This window comes from Leuciscus leuciscus (assembly GCF_965113295.1).
Source record: "Leuciscus leuciscus genome assembly, chromosome: 20".
In the NCBI taxonomy this organism is placed as follows: domain Eukaryota; kingdom Metazoa; phylum Chordata; class Actinopteri; order Cypriniformes; family Leuciscidae; genus Leuciscus; species Leuciscus leuciscus.
The window spans coordinates 24,949,274-24,964,128 of NC_138744.1; the positions used below are offsets into that span (position 1 = coordinate 24,949,274).

General features: G+C 45.4%; 1 long non-coding RNA gene across 1 annotated transcript; it reads left to right on the forward strand.

The window, feature by feature from the left end:
* The first annotated feature begins 7,118 nt into the window (after nucleotides 1-7,118).
* On the forward strand, nucleotides 7,119-8,999 carry LOC309484630. Its single transcript, XR_014200930.1, has 3 exons — nucleotides 7,119-7,230; nucleotides 7,484-7,563; nucleotides 7,760-8,999. It is a non-coding gene; the product is annotated as an uncharacterized lncRNA (long non-coding RNA).
* Nucleotides 9,000-14,855: the final 5,856 nt, after the last annotated feature.

The following is a 14,855-nucleotide window of genomic DNA, read 5'->3' on the forward strand; positions in this document are numbered from 1 at the left end:
CTTACGAGAGGTCTCTCGTACTTGCATAAGTATCTTACGCTAGGGGAACACAATGTAAAACGCCGTGCTTGCTTGAGACGTAACACTAAAGTCCCAAGGGCAGGTGCCCGGGGCTCATACAGTGCCTAATCACAAGGGACTCACAGAGAATCCGGGAAGAGGGGCTAGAATAGCATCATTCCTGTAATATAGAGCTCTGATAAGAGCATATTATATCAAGTGTTCCACACAGCCAGGGCGAACTCGGCCTGGACTGATAAATATGGGGGACTTACGCACTGCCCACCGAAGTATACAGACGATCAGTGATCGACGCTCTAGCAGTTTCAGCATTCTGGGCCGATAGCATCGGGCGGGAAATACTGAAAAATTAAACCGCGAGCAACCTGGCTTGCAAAGCGGGAACCTCGAGGTTATAAAACCTTATAAATGTAGATGGGGAGGCCCAGCCTGCCGCCATACAGATATCTTGCAAGGCAATCCCACTGGACCAAGCCCACGACGAGGCCATGCCTCTTGTGGAGTGCGCTTTGACACCTATCGGGCATTGCAGGCCCCTGGATGTGTAAGCTAGCGCAATAGCATCAACTATCCATCTGGATAGACTCTGTTTTGACGCAGCCAGTCCCTTAGAACGTCCGCTGAACAAAACAAAGAGCTGCTCCGTCTGTCTGAAAACAGATGAGCGAGACACATAGGCCCTTAACGCCCTGACCGGGCAAAGGAAGCCTGCGTCCCCTTCCTCTGCAGATACCGGCAGGGCCGACAGGGAGATAACCTGTGCCCTAAACGGTGTATTGGGGGATTTAGGAACATATCCGTGCTTTGGTTTGAGTATGACTCTCGAGTCATTAGGCCCAAACTCCATACACGTCGCGCTCACTGAGAGCGCTTGCAAATCCCCTATGCGCTTCACTGAAGCGAGAGCCAGAAGAAACACTGTTTTGAAAGACAAGAGTTTCAGGTCTATTGACTGTATTGGCTCGAATGGGGCACCTTTCATGGCTTCCAGAACCGTGGAAAGGTCCCAAACGGGAACTGAGGGGGGTCTGGGAGGGTTCAGCCTCTTAGCTCCTCTCAGGAAGCGAATGACCAGATCGTTCCTCCCTAATGACTGGCCGAGCGGTGGTTCAGCGAATGCTGCTATGGCCGCCACATAAACTTTGAGCGTGGATGGGGTTCTGCCCTTATCCAGAAGCTCTTGTAAAAAAGAGAGGACCTCCGTAACCCCACAGCGTGAGGGCGGAGTACCACTCGCTGTACACCAGCTAGTGAACACAGACCATTTTGAGGCATAGAGCCGCCTCGTAGATGGAGCTCTAGCCTGTGTGATCGTGTTTAACACTCCCGCTGGGAGGTTAACGGGTACCCGTTGATGGCCCACACGTGTAGGGACCAACGCTCCGGGTAAGGATGCAAGATCGAGCCGTTCGCCTGCGCGAGGAGATCCCTCCTCACCGGTATCGGCCACGGGGCGGTACTCGTCAGCTGCATCAGGACTGGAAACCAGGCTTGGTTTGTCCAGAATGGGGCGACAAGCAGCACTGGGCATCCGCTCTCCCTGATTCACTCTAACACCTGAGGTAGGAGCGTGACAGGGGGAAACGCATAGAGCGGGCAGCGGGGCCAGACGTGAGCCAGCGCGTCCCTGCTCTTGGAGAAAAATTCCTGACAATGAGCGTTCTCTTGAGACGCAAATAGGTCTATTTTCGCTCTGCCAAACGTCTTCCACAGCAGTTCGACTGTCTGCGGGTGCAAAGACCATTCTCCTGCTGGAAGATTGTTTCTGGACAGTCTGTCTGGCCCCACATTCAGAAGGCCGGGCACATGCGCTGCCCTGAGCTAGCGCAGATTGTGCTGAGCCCAGATCAGGAGGCGTTCCGTCAGCCTGTGAAGGATTCTGGATCTGATACCTCCTTGGTGATTTATGTAAGCCACCACTGACATGTTGTCCGAATGGACCAAGACGTGGTGTCCTCTTATCTGGGGACAAAAGCGCCTCAGCGCGTTGTCGACTGCCATCATTTCCAGGCAGTTTATATGCAGAAGCTTCTCCCGTTCCGACCACTGGCCGAATAACAGTCTGCCCTCGAGCAGCGCTCCCCATCCCGAGGTTGAGGCGTCCGTAGACACCACCTTCACACTCGAGGAAGTCCCCAGGCTTACACCTAACCGGTACCAGTCGGTCACTGTCCAAGGTTTCAGAGCTGCAACGCATTTCTGATCGACCTTGAGGCGCGCGAGACCGGAGGTCCAAGCTCTGCGCGGCGCGCGCGCTTTCAACCAATACTGCAGCGGGCGCATGCGAAGCAGACCCAGCTGAAGCACTGAGGATGCTGAAGCCATGAGACCCAGCATCCTCTGAAACTTTTTGAGCGGGACCAAAGCGTTGTGGCGAAAAATCTCTGTCATGCGCTGAATACTTAGTCTGCGCTGCGGCGACAGTTGTGCTGTCATAGACAGCGAGTCCAAATCTGTGCCCAGAAAATATATTTTCTGACTGGGAGACAGCGAACTCTTCACCCAATTGACTGTGAGACCCAAATTCTCGAGGTGATCGAGTAATACGGTCCTGTGTTCTATGAGCTCCGACTGTGATCGAGCTAGAACCAGCCAATCGTCCAGATAATTCAGCACTCGTATGCCTCGGAGTCTGAGGGGTGCGAGCGCTGCATCCATGCACATCGTGAATACGCGAGGTGCTAGGGATAGGCCAAACGGCAGGACTGTGTACTGATATGCCTGACCCTCGAAGGCGAATCTCAAAAATCGCCTGTGACGTGACGCTATTTGTATTTGAAAATAAGCGTCTTTCAGATCTATCGACATGAACCAGTCCCCTTGGCAAATTTGCGAGAGGATTTTCTTGGTCGTGAGCATTCTGAACCGTCGTTTCAGAAGTGCTTTGTTTAGTCGTCTTAGATCTAGAATGGGTCTGAGACCCCCGTCTTTCTTGGGTACCAGAAAATATCTGCTGTACATGCCCCCTTCGCTCTGAGCTTGTGATAAGGGTTCTATAGCCCCTTTGCTCAGTAGCTTCGCTATTTCGGCTCGAAGTAGGTGTGCTACTTCCTCTTTCACCGTAGTTTCGATTCGCGCCGCTTTGCGTTGCGGGCGTCGACCGAACTGTAGAGAATAGCCTCTTTCTATAATGTTCAGCACCCACTCTGATACCCCAGGGAGCTCTGCCCACGCTTTCGCGTGAGTGGCTAGGGGTAGAATGATATCTGGGCTCTGGTCGCGATCTAGTGGCGAGCGGAGAGCAACAGTGTGCTGTAACCTGAGCGCCGCGTTTGCAGCGTGCGAGACTGGTGGCGCGCTGATCACAGCGTGGTGAGCCCCGTGGGGTTTAATATGTCTGTGAGCGAATGAGGGCATGGGACAACGGGCCCATGCATGACGCTGAGAACACCGTCTGCTTGTGCAGACTGTATGTGCGTTGGTTTCGTTTTTACAGAAACCGTGAGACATGTAGCGTGTAGTGTTTGCGGGCACTGGGGAGTGGGCACAATCACTACATTTGGTGCACAACCGACATGAGTCGGTTTTATTTGTGCGGGCCGTGTGTGGCGGGCCGTGTCTGTGTGTAGGAATGGGCACTGGGCAGTGGGCATGTGTACTACACTCATAACACCATCGGCCGTGGCCGGAATACCAGAAAATACACTCTTTTTGGGATTTATCTGGGTCGCCGTAAAAACGGCGTTTATGTGCAGGCAAGCGGGCTGTACTGCCGACTTGTTTACTGCGAAATACGCTGGAACAGTCGCAATTTCTGGAACTGAGCGAGCGAAAATTTTTGGTGGAAATCCGTCCGCAGCGAGACTTGAACACCGTCGCTTCCGTAGACTGGCTAGGAAGGCTTAGAGGCCTCAGGCTTTACCTCAATCTTCGGCCGTGGCCCCTGCGGCGGGGGGCGGCGGCCGGCGGAGCGAGAGCGCGGTCTCTGATCCTTGGTCTGTCGGCACTGTGGGGTGGCGGCAGCTGAGGGTTGCGGCTGGGAGCTGCGAGCAGACGGCTGTTTTGAGCGACCTGCTGCGGAGCTTGAGCGCTTGGGCAGGAAATGTTTCATGGCCTGCGATGTCTTCTGAACCTCGGCGAATCTGTCTGCGATTTAGTGGCGCGGTCCTTCCTCATCCATTTTGCGGAGAAGGTTGGCCTGGAAGATCTGGAGTATGGCCATTGAATGAAGCGCCGAGACAGCTTGCCCGGCGGCGGTGTAAGCGCGACCGTGCAGAGCTGAGGTAGAGCGGCAGGCTTTAGATGGCAGCGCCGTCTTAGCACGCCGTCCAGCAGAGGGCGGGCAAAGATGGGCGGCTACCGCTTCCTCGACGGGAGGAAGAGAGTGGTACCCTTTGTCCTTAGCACCGTCAACTACGGAGAATGCTGTGGACACGGGAGCACGCACTCTGGCTGAAAAGGGAGCGCTCCAAGACTTAGCTACCTCTTCGTGAAGCTCAGGAAGGAAGGGAGCTGGTCTTGAAGGATGTGAAGCGCGTTCCCTTTGTAGAAAACAACCGTCCAGGCGGTTGAGTGCAGGCTGCTGGGGCGTCGACCACTCAAGGCTGAGGCTCTCGACGGCCTGCTCGAGCAGACGCATCAGCTCCGCCTCGATACTGGCTCTTTTCCCAGAGGGCCGGTGAGAAGATGGTGCGAGGTCCACGGAGCTCGACCAGTCCTCACTGCCCGACGCTAGGAGAGAGCAACTGTCGTCCTCCACTCGTACAGCTTCCTCGTAATCCTCAATGGCGGATGCGGCGGCAGACAGCGGCCGCTGACCGGCGGTGAGAGACTCGGGTGAAGCAGGCGGCGAAGCTAGCAGGCGCACCGGCGAGCTTTTGCGGGATGGAGGAGCTTCAGGGACCCGCTGAGCGCGGCGCTTTTTACGGCGTGGCAGTTCAGCGGGCGAAGGCGCGGGCGCAGCTTCGAGGAAAAATGCTCGGCGAGTCCGCAGAGTCACAGAGTCAAAGTTAATAGGCATTAATTCGCAGTGAGGGCAGCCGCCCTCGGCGAGCGCGATAGCTGCGTGATCCTCACCCAGGCAGGAAACACAGATGACGTGGTGGTCCCCGTCGCTGAGTGGAGCTCGGCAAGAGCCGCAGGAAGAACGAGGCATCTTGAAAAAGACGCTTCGTGCTCTTTTAGAAGGAGAGAATGTGCGTGTCGCAGCGGCGAACACACACACAGCAATAAAAGGATATAGTACGCCGGAAAGCGTCAGCAGAAACGGCGACTGAAGGCGGCGAGATGTCGACCAGCAGCTTCAGATGCACTAATCCCGCTGGGTGCTTGACTCAGACGGCGCGGCTTCCTCTCGGGATCCAGCGATGCGAAGTCCGCTGAAGAGATGAAAAACTGACCAAACCAGCCTCTCTGGGCCGTATTTATAGCCCTGGCCCCACCCGCTTTCGGCGGGACATGACGTAATGGGCGCGAAGCGCCCTCATTGGTTCTGACGTCATGAGGGGCCTCTATCGATAGGCTGGTGCAGTTGCCGCAGAGCAGCCAATGGGCGCGCGAGCTGTCTCGCCCATGTCTGCATGCTGCTGCAATGCGTTTTACATTATTGCAAAATTAAGGATAATTTTTGGCTTCAATATCTCGAGGAAAAGAGGTTTTCCCCTAGCGTAAGATACTTACGCAAGTACGAGAGACCTCTCGTAAGAGAACAATTGCTATTGGTTGTTCCAGCTTCTTTGATCATGATTGGTTAATATGACTGGCCAATGACAACCGTGCGCGCCTTTTTACTGGTCAAGTTTGAAAATACGTCAGTTTGTGTTGATGACGACGTGTGTGTGCTACTGCTCGGCAAGATTACGGTCTTTCCTTATGCCTGTTAAATTATTATTTTAAACTAATTTAGGGGTGGTGGCGCAATGGATAAGACACATGCCTTTGGCGTGAGAGACCCGGGTTCGAATCCACTGTGAGACACCAATGTGTCCCTGAGCAAGACACTTAACCCCTAGTTGCTCCAGAGGCGTGCGACCTCTGACATATATAGCAATTGTAAGTCGCTTTGTATAAAAGCGTCAGCTAAATGAATAAATGTAAATGTAAATGTAATTTGCGTTGTGGCATGGAAACGGAGAAGAACAGAAGCTGATATGTGAACACAGAGGAAGGTCGGTCTGGATGTGTGAGTCCTGCAAACATTTTGGCGATATCAGGTAAGAGAACATTTTTCAGTCTCTATTACAGGCCTAACGTTATGTAAAGTTATGTTTCGTGTTCATGTCCTATAAGTTATATCCACTATCATTTTAGAAAAACAGAGATCAATTAATATATATTTAAACGTTTAGGTATTACATTAAAATAAGTAGATAAGAATGTTAATATAGTTCATGGTATAATATGCAGGTAAACAAATCGTGTGTTAATGGAGTTCATTAACTTCCCAGAAATGTTCTGTGTAAGTTAACTTTCACGGAAAACGGACGTACTACAACCTGCAGCTGTGTGTGTGTGTGTGTGTGTGTGTGTACCTACGTGTGTACCATTGATTTGATTACAGTAAGATGCTAATCGCGATTAGCGTATTAGCACTGAAGCCTCTGATGTCAGTGTTGTCAGCTAGTTTAAAACTCAAACACATGAAAACCCTATTGGAAAAAAATACTAAAATATATTTGAAACATTTATTTTATGCTAAGTTTACTACAAATGCATTTAGATATATGTACTTAATATAAATACCCTGCAATTGTACTTTGGTATCCTAAAACATATACTTAAAGTCAATAAGAACAACAAATGTTGTATTTAATGCACTTTAGTTATCTGGAAGTAGTGCTGAGGTTAAGTGTATTTGATTCTGCTAAAGTGGAACGAGTAAGTGACTGATAAAACAGTCATTTACATATAGATATATATCTCAAGCACTGGAAGAAGATTTTTTGGGGACAACAGGCACCCAACAGAGAGACAAATCCACCACGATTATCAACTTCAGTAAGATGCAAGTCAATTTTAACCATTGCTTCTAACCCTTACATTGGGATTAATATATTATGTAGTTAAAAGTGTTAGGCTATTCTCATCATCAAAAGTCATTTCATCTACCAGTGACAAATCTGAGTAACTTTTTTTATCCTTTTGTCTTTTGTCTAAAGTGAAAAAAAAGGAGAACATGTCACCACCATCATCAGTCCTTTATTTAGTTCACTAAAGAACATCAAGGGAAAGACCCTCAGACGTGTCATAACAGGATAAATGTGGCTACAGGTAAAAATATTAGATGGTCTGTTTGATTTTGGTGTACCAATTTGCTTTTTTCAAAGCTACAATTGTGTGATGTGACATGACATGTATGTGCAAAAACGTCTGTCCACTGCTCCGGGTGTGTGTTCACAGTGTGTGTGTGTGTGTGTGTGTGTGTGTGTGTGTGTGTGTGTGTGTGTGTGTGTGTGTGTGTTTTATTTAAATTTTATTTAATATTGTTTAAAGGAACGGTACAAATTAAATCTTTCTTTTTAAGGACTTATCAGCCCACCCCAGATTGACCAAGGATCCAGATGAGTACTGGCAATTTGGTGGAGGATTGCACTGTCACTTCTGGTATGGATCCATTAACCTTTTGTTATGTGTGAGGTGTTTTGATGTGACTTAATTTAATCAAATTTACAAAATTTGATTTTACATAATTGACTTAGAGTAGTAGTAATTTTCACTAAAATGAAAATTACCCCATGATTTACCACATGATTTACTCACCCTCAAGCCATCGTTAGTGTATATGACTTTCTTCTTTCAGATGAATACAATTGGAGTTATATTAACTATGGGGTTGGGTTAATAAAGCCCTTCTGGAGCAAGGCCATGAGTTTCGATCCACTGCCATTATGCAGCTTGGAAGCGTCAATGTGTTTATTAATATAACTCCAATTGTATTCATCTGAAAGAATCCATGGATCCAGGATACTATGCATCCTGATAAAGTTCCCTTGGCCTTTGGAATTAAAATAGCCCCACATCATCACATAGCCTTCACCATACCTAGAGATTGGCATGGAGTACTTTCCATAAGATCATCTCTCAATGCAAATCAAACCAGCTATTAGGCTAACTGAAATAAAACCATGCCAATCTCTAGGTATGGTGAAGGCTATGTGATGATGTGGGGCTATTTTAATTCCAAAGGCCAAGGGAACTTTATCAGGATGCATAGTATCCTGGATCCATGAAGTAACTGGCCTTTAAAAATAAAAATCTGCCTGCCTCTATGGGAATTTAACATAGGGGTGTCCAAACTTATGCACCCTATATTTTAAGGAAGAACATTTATTTATTTATTTATTTACGATACATTATTCATTCACAAAGAAAATTGGTGTCCTTAAAGGTTGGATTTTTCCTAATTTCTTAAATTAAGGCATTAGGTTCAATTTCCAAAAGATGTTTTTTTTATTCCTCTTTTTAGTCAACTTTAGCATGGGTGTCTAAACTTATGGATAGCACTGTAAATGTGAATATGCTTACTTCCTCCATAACCTCCCGAACTTTAGTGCAACCGCGTGCTGCGTCTGATGTCATTGTTATTGTTCTTTTGCGCATGCGGGTTAGTTTGAAACCTCAAACAGTTCACACTGCAATCAGATATAGGTCACATTTTAAAAGGTAATGTGAACAGCCAATCAAAAAATCGGATCTGAGCAAAAAATCAGAATTGAGCATTAAGACTTGCGGTGTGAACGGGGCCTTATACTGCACACTGTAAACACAATCAAAGCTTCAAAAACACAGGAAAAACGGGACCTTTAATATTTTTGTTTTCCTTAAAATTTTCATTAACAATAACTTAAACACTTTGCAGTTTGAATAATGTCCTATATAAACAAAATTATGGAGTATGTTTACACTGTTCGATCGCACCTCTCTCACACACACAAATTTAAGTAAGCACTTTGTGACTTTTTGATCGTGCCCGCGCCCCTCTCTCTCTCTCTCTCTCTCTCTCTCTCTCTCTCTCTCTCTCTCACACACACAACATATTCCAGCATTGCAATCTTTACATCGCAGCCTGCTTCAGAGCTAAGGCGGGGCTACACAGATTAAGTGTCCCTAAAGAACCCGCGTATCTAGTTCCGCATTACATTAATTAATTTGCACGCAAGTTTTATTTATTTTTATACCGTGTATTCTCCGTGTAATTTTAGTGAACATTTATATCTGCGTTGTTGCTGTCAGTACCCACATTTACATGGAAATGTTTTGTTTGAATGGTAAGTCATCGGGTTAATGTGCATTTATAAGTCACAATCTTCAAATCTGATTTAATCTTTTGATGTGAACGTAATATGCAGTTCCCTTTCGTTGTCACTCCGAGTTACGTCGGATGACGATGAATGGGGTTTCGCTTAGAAAGCCTGTCATCTTCGAGTATATAAAACGAGCCTATGGCAATGAAATGCCATGGGTCTGCGGAATTTGCATTGCGTAACTCCGCCCCACCCTGGAGGAAGTACGCTGCAACATGCAGATATGTTTTCGCTTCGGAGCCAAGAGTTTTCTTCACTCCTACAAGCCATTCTGTATCATCTTCACTCTACGAGACGAGCGGCTCTTCAGTGTGTTTGTGTGACGGCGTGTTCCAGCGAGATCGCATTGCCTGCTGCTGATCTGTGCAGTGATCTGCCGACAGTGTGTGTGTTTCTCCCTGGGCGCTTCAGCACTCTGCTGAGCTTTTCCTCTCTCTAAAAGAGCTGCACGCGGCACGTCTTTTTCAAGACGGTTCGCCCGTGTATTTACTGGCTCCTCCCCTCGAGCCTTCACCGGCCCCGGGCTGGAGGGGGATGCAGGAGGGCGGCACTGCCCGTCTCCGCCCCTTAGCTGGCCAGACACCAGGCTAAGCAGCACGTAACTCGGAGTGACAACGAAAGGGAACGTCTCGGTTATGTATGTAACCCTCGTTCCCTGAGTAGGGAACGGAGACGTTACGTCTCCCTGCCACTTCCGCTGGAACGCTGGAACGCCTGAGTTCAGTCTCGGCTCCTCAGCGAAGACATATCTGTATGTTGCAGCGTACTTCCTTATATACCCCCAGGGTGGGGCGGAGTTACGCAATGCAAATTCCGCAGACCCATGGCATTTCATTGCCATAGGCTCGTTTTATATACTCGAAGATGACAGGCTTTCTAAGCGAAACCCCATTCGTCGTCATCCTGCTGTTGTCACAAACTAACCCTCCTCCGTTGTTTTAAAAAAACTTTTGCAAGAAACTTGACACTTGAAACTTTAATAATTAATTCTAGAGATTCGTTCAAAAACGCTGATTCATCCAGTAATGAAATGCGTATTTTAGTCATTAAATCATTCATTCAAACTTTTTTTTTTTTTTTGATTAAACATTTTAAATCGACTGCAGAAATTAACATTTGTCAGAACCTCTAGTCAATTACATGTTATTTTATCTGTTCAGAATCGTGATCTCTGTCTGAAACACTAAAAGAATTGGGATTCTCATTTTAACTTAATTCTGACTTATTAAAACTGTGACTCTTAAGTGGAGCCATCCTGGAAATGTAATAATCATCCACACCTGTGATCACCTCAATTATTTTCCAAAGACACAAAGAATAATATTTTTATATTTTTACTTTAAAAGCAATCATAAATCATTAGCAATAAAAACTAATTTAAATACTTTAATTATGCATCATTTTGTCGGCCCATTCTATCATGGACTGAAAATCTGATTGTGAGAAACTACCTAATATAAAATGACTTGAGACAAATAATGTATTCTTATTATTTTTGTTTATATTTTTTTTAATGGTTAACTTGTATCAATGAATGAATTGATGCTTTCAAACACATCGCATATTCATACTTTATAAACTGGTTTTATTAATACAAAATTAAATCAGAATATTCTGAATAAATAAACAGTAATTCTCTGATTTTCCCAAATGCCCTTCAAGTGACATTCCAATTCCATGACCATTCCAATTGAAGTTTAATGCTGTTTTTGTTTTTTATCCTGAGTAAAAGTTGTTATTCTTTCATAAGGTATTGTGACATGTGTAAGTAACATGACTTCTCTAAAATCATAATCTCTAAAAAAACGAATTTGTTTTGCAGAGGCTCCTAAGAAGACTGCACAGATCAACTGGCAAGAAACTGAGAGGGAACTCTCAAAATAGTCTGGGACAAGAGATGGAGGACAGTGTCCAGAATGCACAAATGACTGTCTGCAGTGTAAGCTGTACTGATAAATGTATAATTTCTGCTTCTTCTAACTGTCCCCAATTTATTTCCTGTTCAAACGTTCAAAGCTTTCAGTAAAGACTGGGTCAAATACAGGTTAAAAGTATGTATTTTAACAATTAGGTATATAACTTTTAAAGACATACTCTTTAATCTGACATAAATCTGCTTCTTTAAATATTGTCTCTGGAATTTCAGAATATAGCATAATATGATGGGTAATTTCAATAAAATTTAAATTTGAAAAGATTTCAATCTCACTGTGTGCTCTAATGCTTTAAAGGGATACTTCACCGTTTTTTCATATTAAACTATGTTATTCCCTTAACTAAAACGAGTTGATACATACCTCTCTCGTCTCAGTGCGTGCACTAAATCGCTCTGTCTTGCGGCGAAACTTTGTTAGCACTTAGCTTAGTCCAGTTCATTCAATATGGGCCAAGCAGAGAAGCTACCAAACATCTCCACGTTTTCCCTATTTAAATACAGTTACTCGCTTAGTGTAACTCGACCTAGGACGGTGACACAAAACAAAACGTTGCGCTTTTCTAAGCGTGTAAAATGGATAACTATATTGTATGGCGGAATACCATAGCAAGTGCTTGGAAGCACTTCGACTTCGGCGCAGTAATATCTTCACTCGTGAAAAATCCTCTCACCGGCCCCCGCTCCCTCTAGTGAAGATATTACTACGCCGAAGTCGAAGTGCTTCCAAGCACTTGCTATGGTATTCCGCCATACAATATAGTTATCCATTTTACACGCTTAGAAAAGCGCAATGTTTTGTTTTGTGTCACCGTCCTAGGTCGAGTTACACTACGCGAGTAACTGTATTTAAATAGGGAAAACGTGGAGGTGTTTGGTAGCTTCTCTGCTTGGCCCATATTGAATGAACTGGACTAAGCTAAGTGCTAACAAAGTTTCGCCGCAAGACAGCGATTTAGTGCACGCACTGAGACGAGAGAGGTATGTATCAACTCGTCTAAGTTAAGGGAATAACATAGTTTAATATGAAAAAACGGTGAAGTAACCCTTTAAAACTTGTTTGTGTGGTGTTGCTACTCATTTAGATGGAACCCAGATGATCCCTAGTTGGGCCACATGCATTTGATTCCTAGCTGGGCCCCACCTAAAGCCCTGTGAAATCCTGCATAAAACCTAAATGAGTAAGTTGCTGGGGCCAACATGGAACCCATGGACAAACCCACTTACAGCCCGTATTTCTGCCCATATAGTAACCTTGTAGTACCCACTAAAAAACTAAATCTGGGACCAAGATGGGTCTTGTGCATGTAGCCCAGTTGGGGCCCACCTGTTTATAAGTACCATCCTTTATGAAATCCATGTGGGCAGTTGGTATGGGGCCATTATGGAACCCGCGGACAATCCCATACAGAGCCCATTTTTAAGCCCATTTCAAACCCACATGGGCCCCATATACAAATGTTGGTGGGTTTAAGCTGGGACCGAGATGGGTATTGTGCATGTTGCCCACTTAGGTCCCACCTAGTACCAAGTGCAATCCTACATGAAATCCATCTGGGCAATTAACATGGGGCCATTATGGAACCCGCGGACAATCCCATACAGAGCCCATTTTTCAGCCCATTTCAAACCCACATGGTCCCCATATACAAATGTTGGCGGGGTGGTGCCCGTGAGCGGAAAATCCGCACTTGCAACTTTAAGCCGGCGGGCCGCCGGCCGCCGCGTCAGGAAGTATCGCGTGATACCAGGTCTCGCGATGTAAACAATTGCTTTACGGCCAAAAGAAATCTGCTAAAATGCTGTCATTATTGCGCTCCCTCACGCTGTTCGAACCCGAATGAAGAAGACGTTTTAAAGAATGTCCCATCTGCTTTGATGTCGTTGATCTACTAGCCATGGTGTCTGAGAATCGCCAACGAGTTTTTACAACAGTGTTGTCAAATATCTATTCCGAAGCTGTGGGGGGAGCTCTAGAGAGAAACCTGCGAGCAAATAGCGAGAATACAGCGAAGAAATCCCGAAACTACTGAGCCCTGCTTTAACGTTCAGTGTTTTGTTGTTAAAGAGAGAAGGAACTTCCCCATCTGTAAAATCCTATCCAGTGTGAAGATGTTGCAGGAGGCTTATTGGGTTTACTTATTGTCAATTCCTGTGGGTTCGTACAGCTGTGCTGAGCGTAAAGCTTAGCAGGTTGGTTGCTTTTGGGGTCAACCAGTACGTGCTTCGTGCTACTGCTATATGGCGTATTATGGTTGACTCGATTGTCTAAGTGTGTATTCTTTGGGGTTTTCTTTGATTTGGGGATTTTTGCTACCTTTTTTTTCTTGTTTTGTCGTGTTGGATTTCTTTTGCAACTACTGCTCGTTGGTTATTTGTTTTTAGTTTTTTTTTATGGTTTTGGGGTTCTTTTTTTCTTCAATATTACTACATATTAATTTATGGTTTTCTTTTGTGCAATTTATTATGTTAATATTGTAAAAGTTTTTTTGAGTTGGACCCTGTTGGTGACCATACAGGCACTGCCCTCTGCTTGGCCATACTTGGTCAGGAGGCTGGGACTCACTCGACGTGCCATTTTTGTGTTTGTATATTTTATTTGGGTTGGTGGTTTTTGTGTAGTATAATTTTTTTATATATAGTATATAGTATAATATAATTAGTAGCTAATCCTTTTTCTGTGTCTCCAGGAGCCGGTAGGGATTCGATGTGGAACGGGGGAGGTCGGCTGCCTTTGTCTAGAGGCGTGTGCTTCACAGTGTGTGATGTGTGTTGACACAATTGCCTTGCAGTGCCTTGCAGTCTGATTTGGGGTGAATTTAAGTGGGTTTGGACGACCTCTCGAGTGCGCCCGGCCTGCCTTGTTCCTGTGAAGACTGGCCCTGGAGAAGTATTTTTCTATGGTGTGAGTTTTTAGTGATGTTTATGATGTTTTAATAAAATAAAGTATGTTTTGTATTGTTCTCACTGGTTTATATCTTTGCCCTCAGTGGTAATACTTACCTGTGTGTCTTTTTTTTGGAGTATTTCCCTGGCCCTCCACCAGGGTGGCGTAGTCGGGTATAAATTAAAGTGTGATTCTAAACGCCTTGCCCATTATATCGCCACATTAGCAATTCACAAAATTAACGGAATGTTTAGCTAATATAAAGAACTGGATGACTAGTAATTTCCTACTACTTAATTCTGAAAAACAGATATTCTAATTACTGGACAAAAAACTTCCTCACGTAATAACCTAGAATACTGTCTAACACTTTGATGGCTGCTCTGTCAAGTCTTCCTCATCGGTTAGGAACCTGGGTGTGCTCTTTGATAGCAATCTTTCGTTTGAAAGTCACGTGTCTAGTATCTGTAAAACCGCATTTTTCCATCTTAAAAATATATGTAAATTACGTCATATGCTCTCAATGACAAATGCGGAACAATTAGTTAATGCGTTCATGACATCAGAGCTAGATTATTGTAATGATATTATGGGTGGTTGCCCTGCACGCTTAATAAATAAACTCCAGCTGGTCCAAAATGCAGCAGCTATAGTTCTTACCAGAACCAGGAAGTATTACCATATTAGCCCGGTTCTGTCAACACTACATTGGCCCCCTATTAAAAATCATATAGCTTTTAAAATATTGCTGATTACTTACAAAGCACTAAAT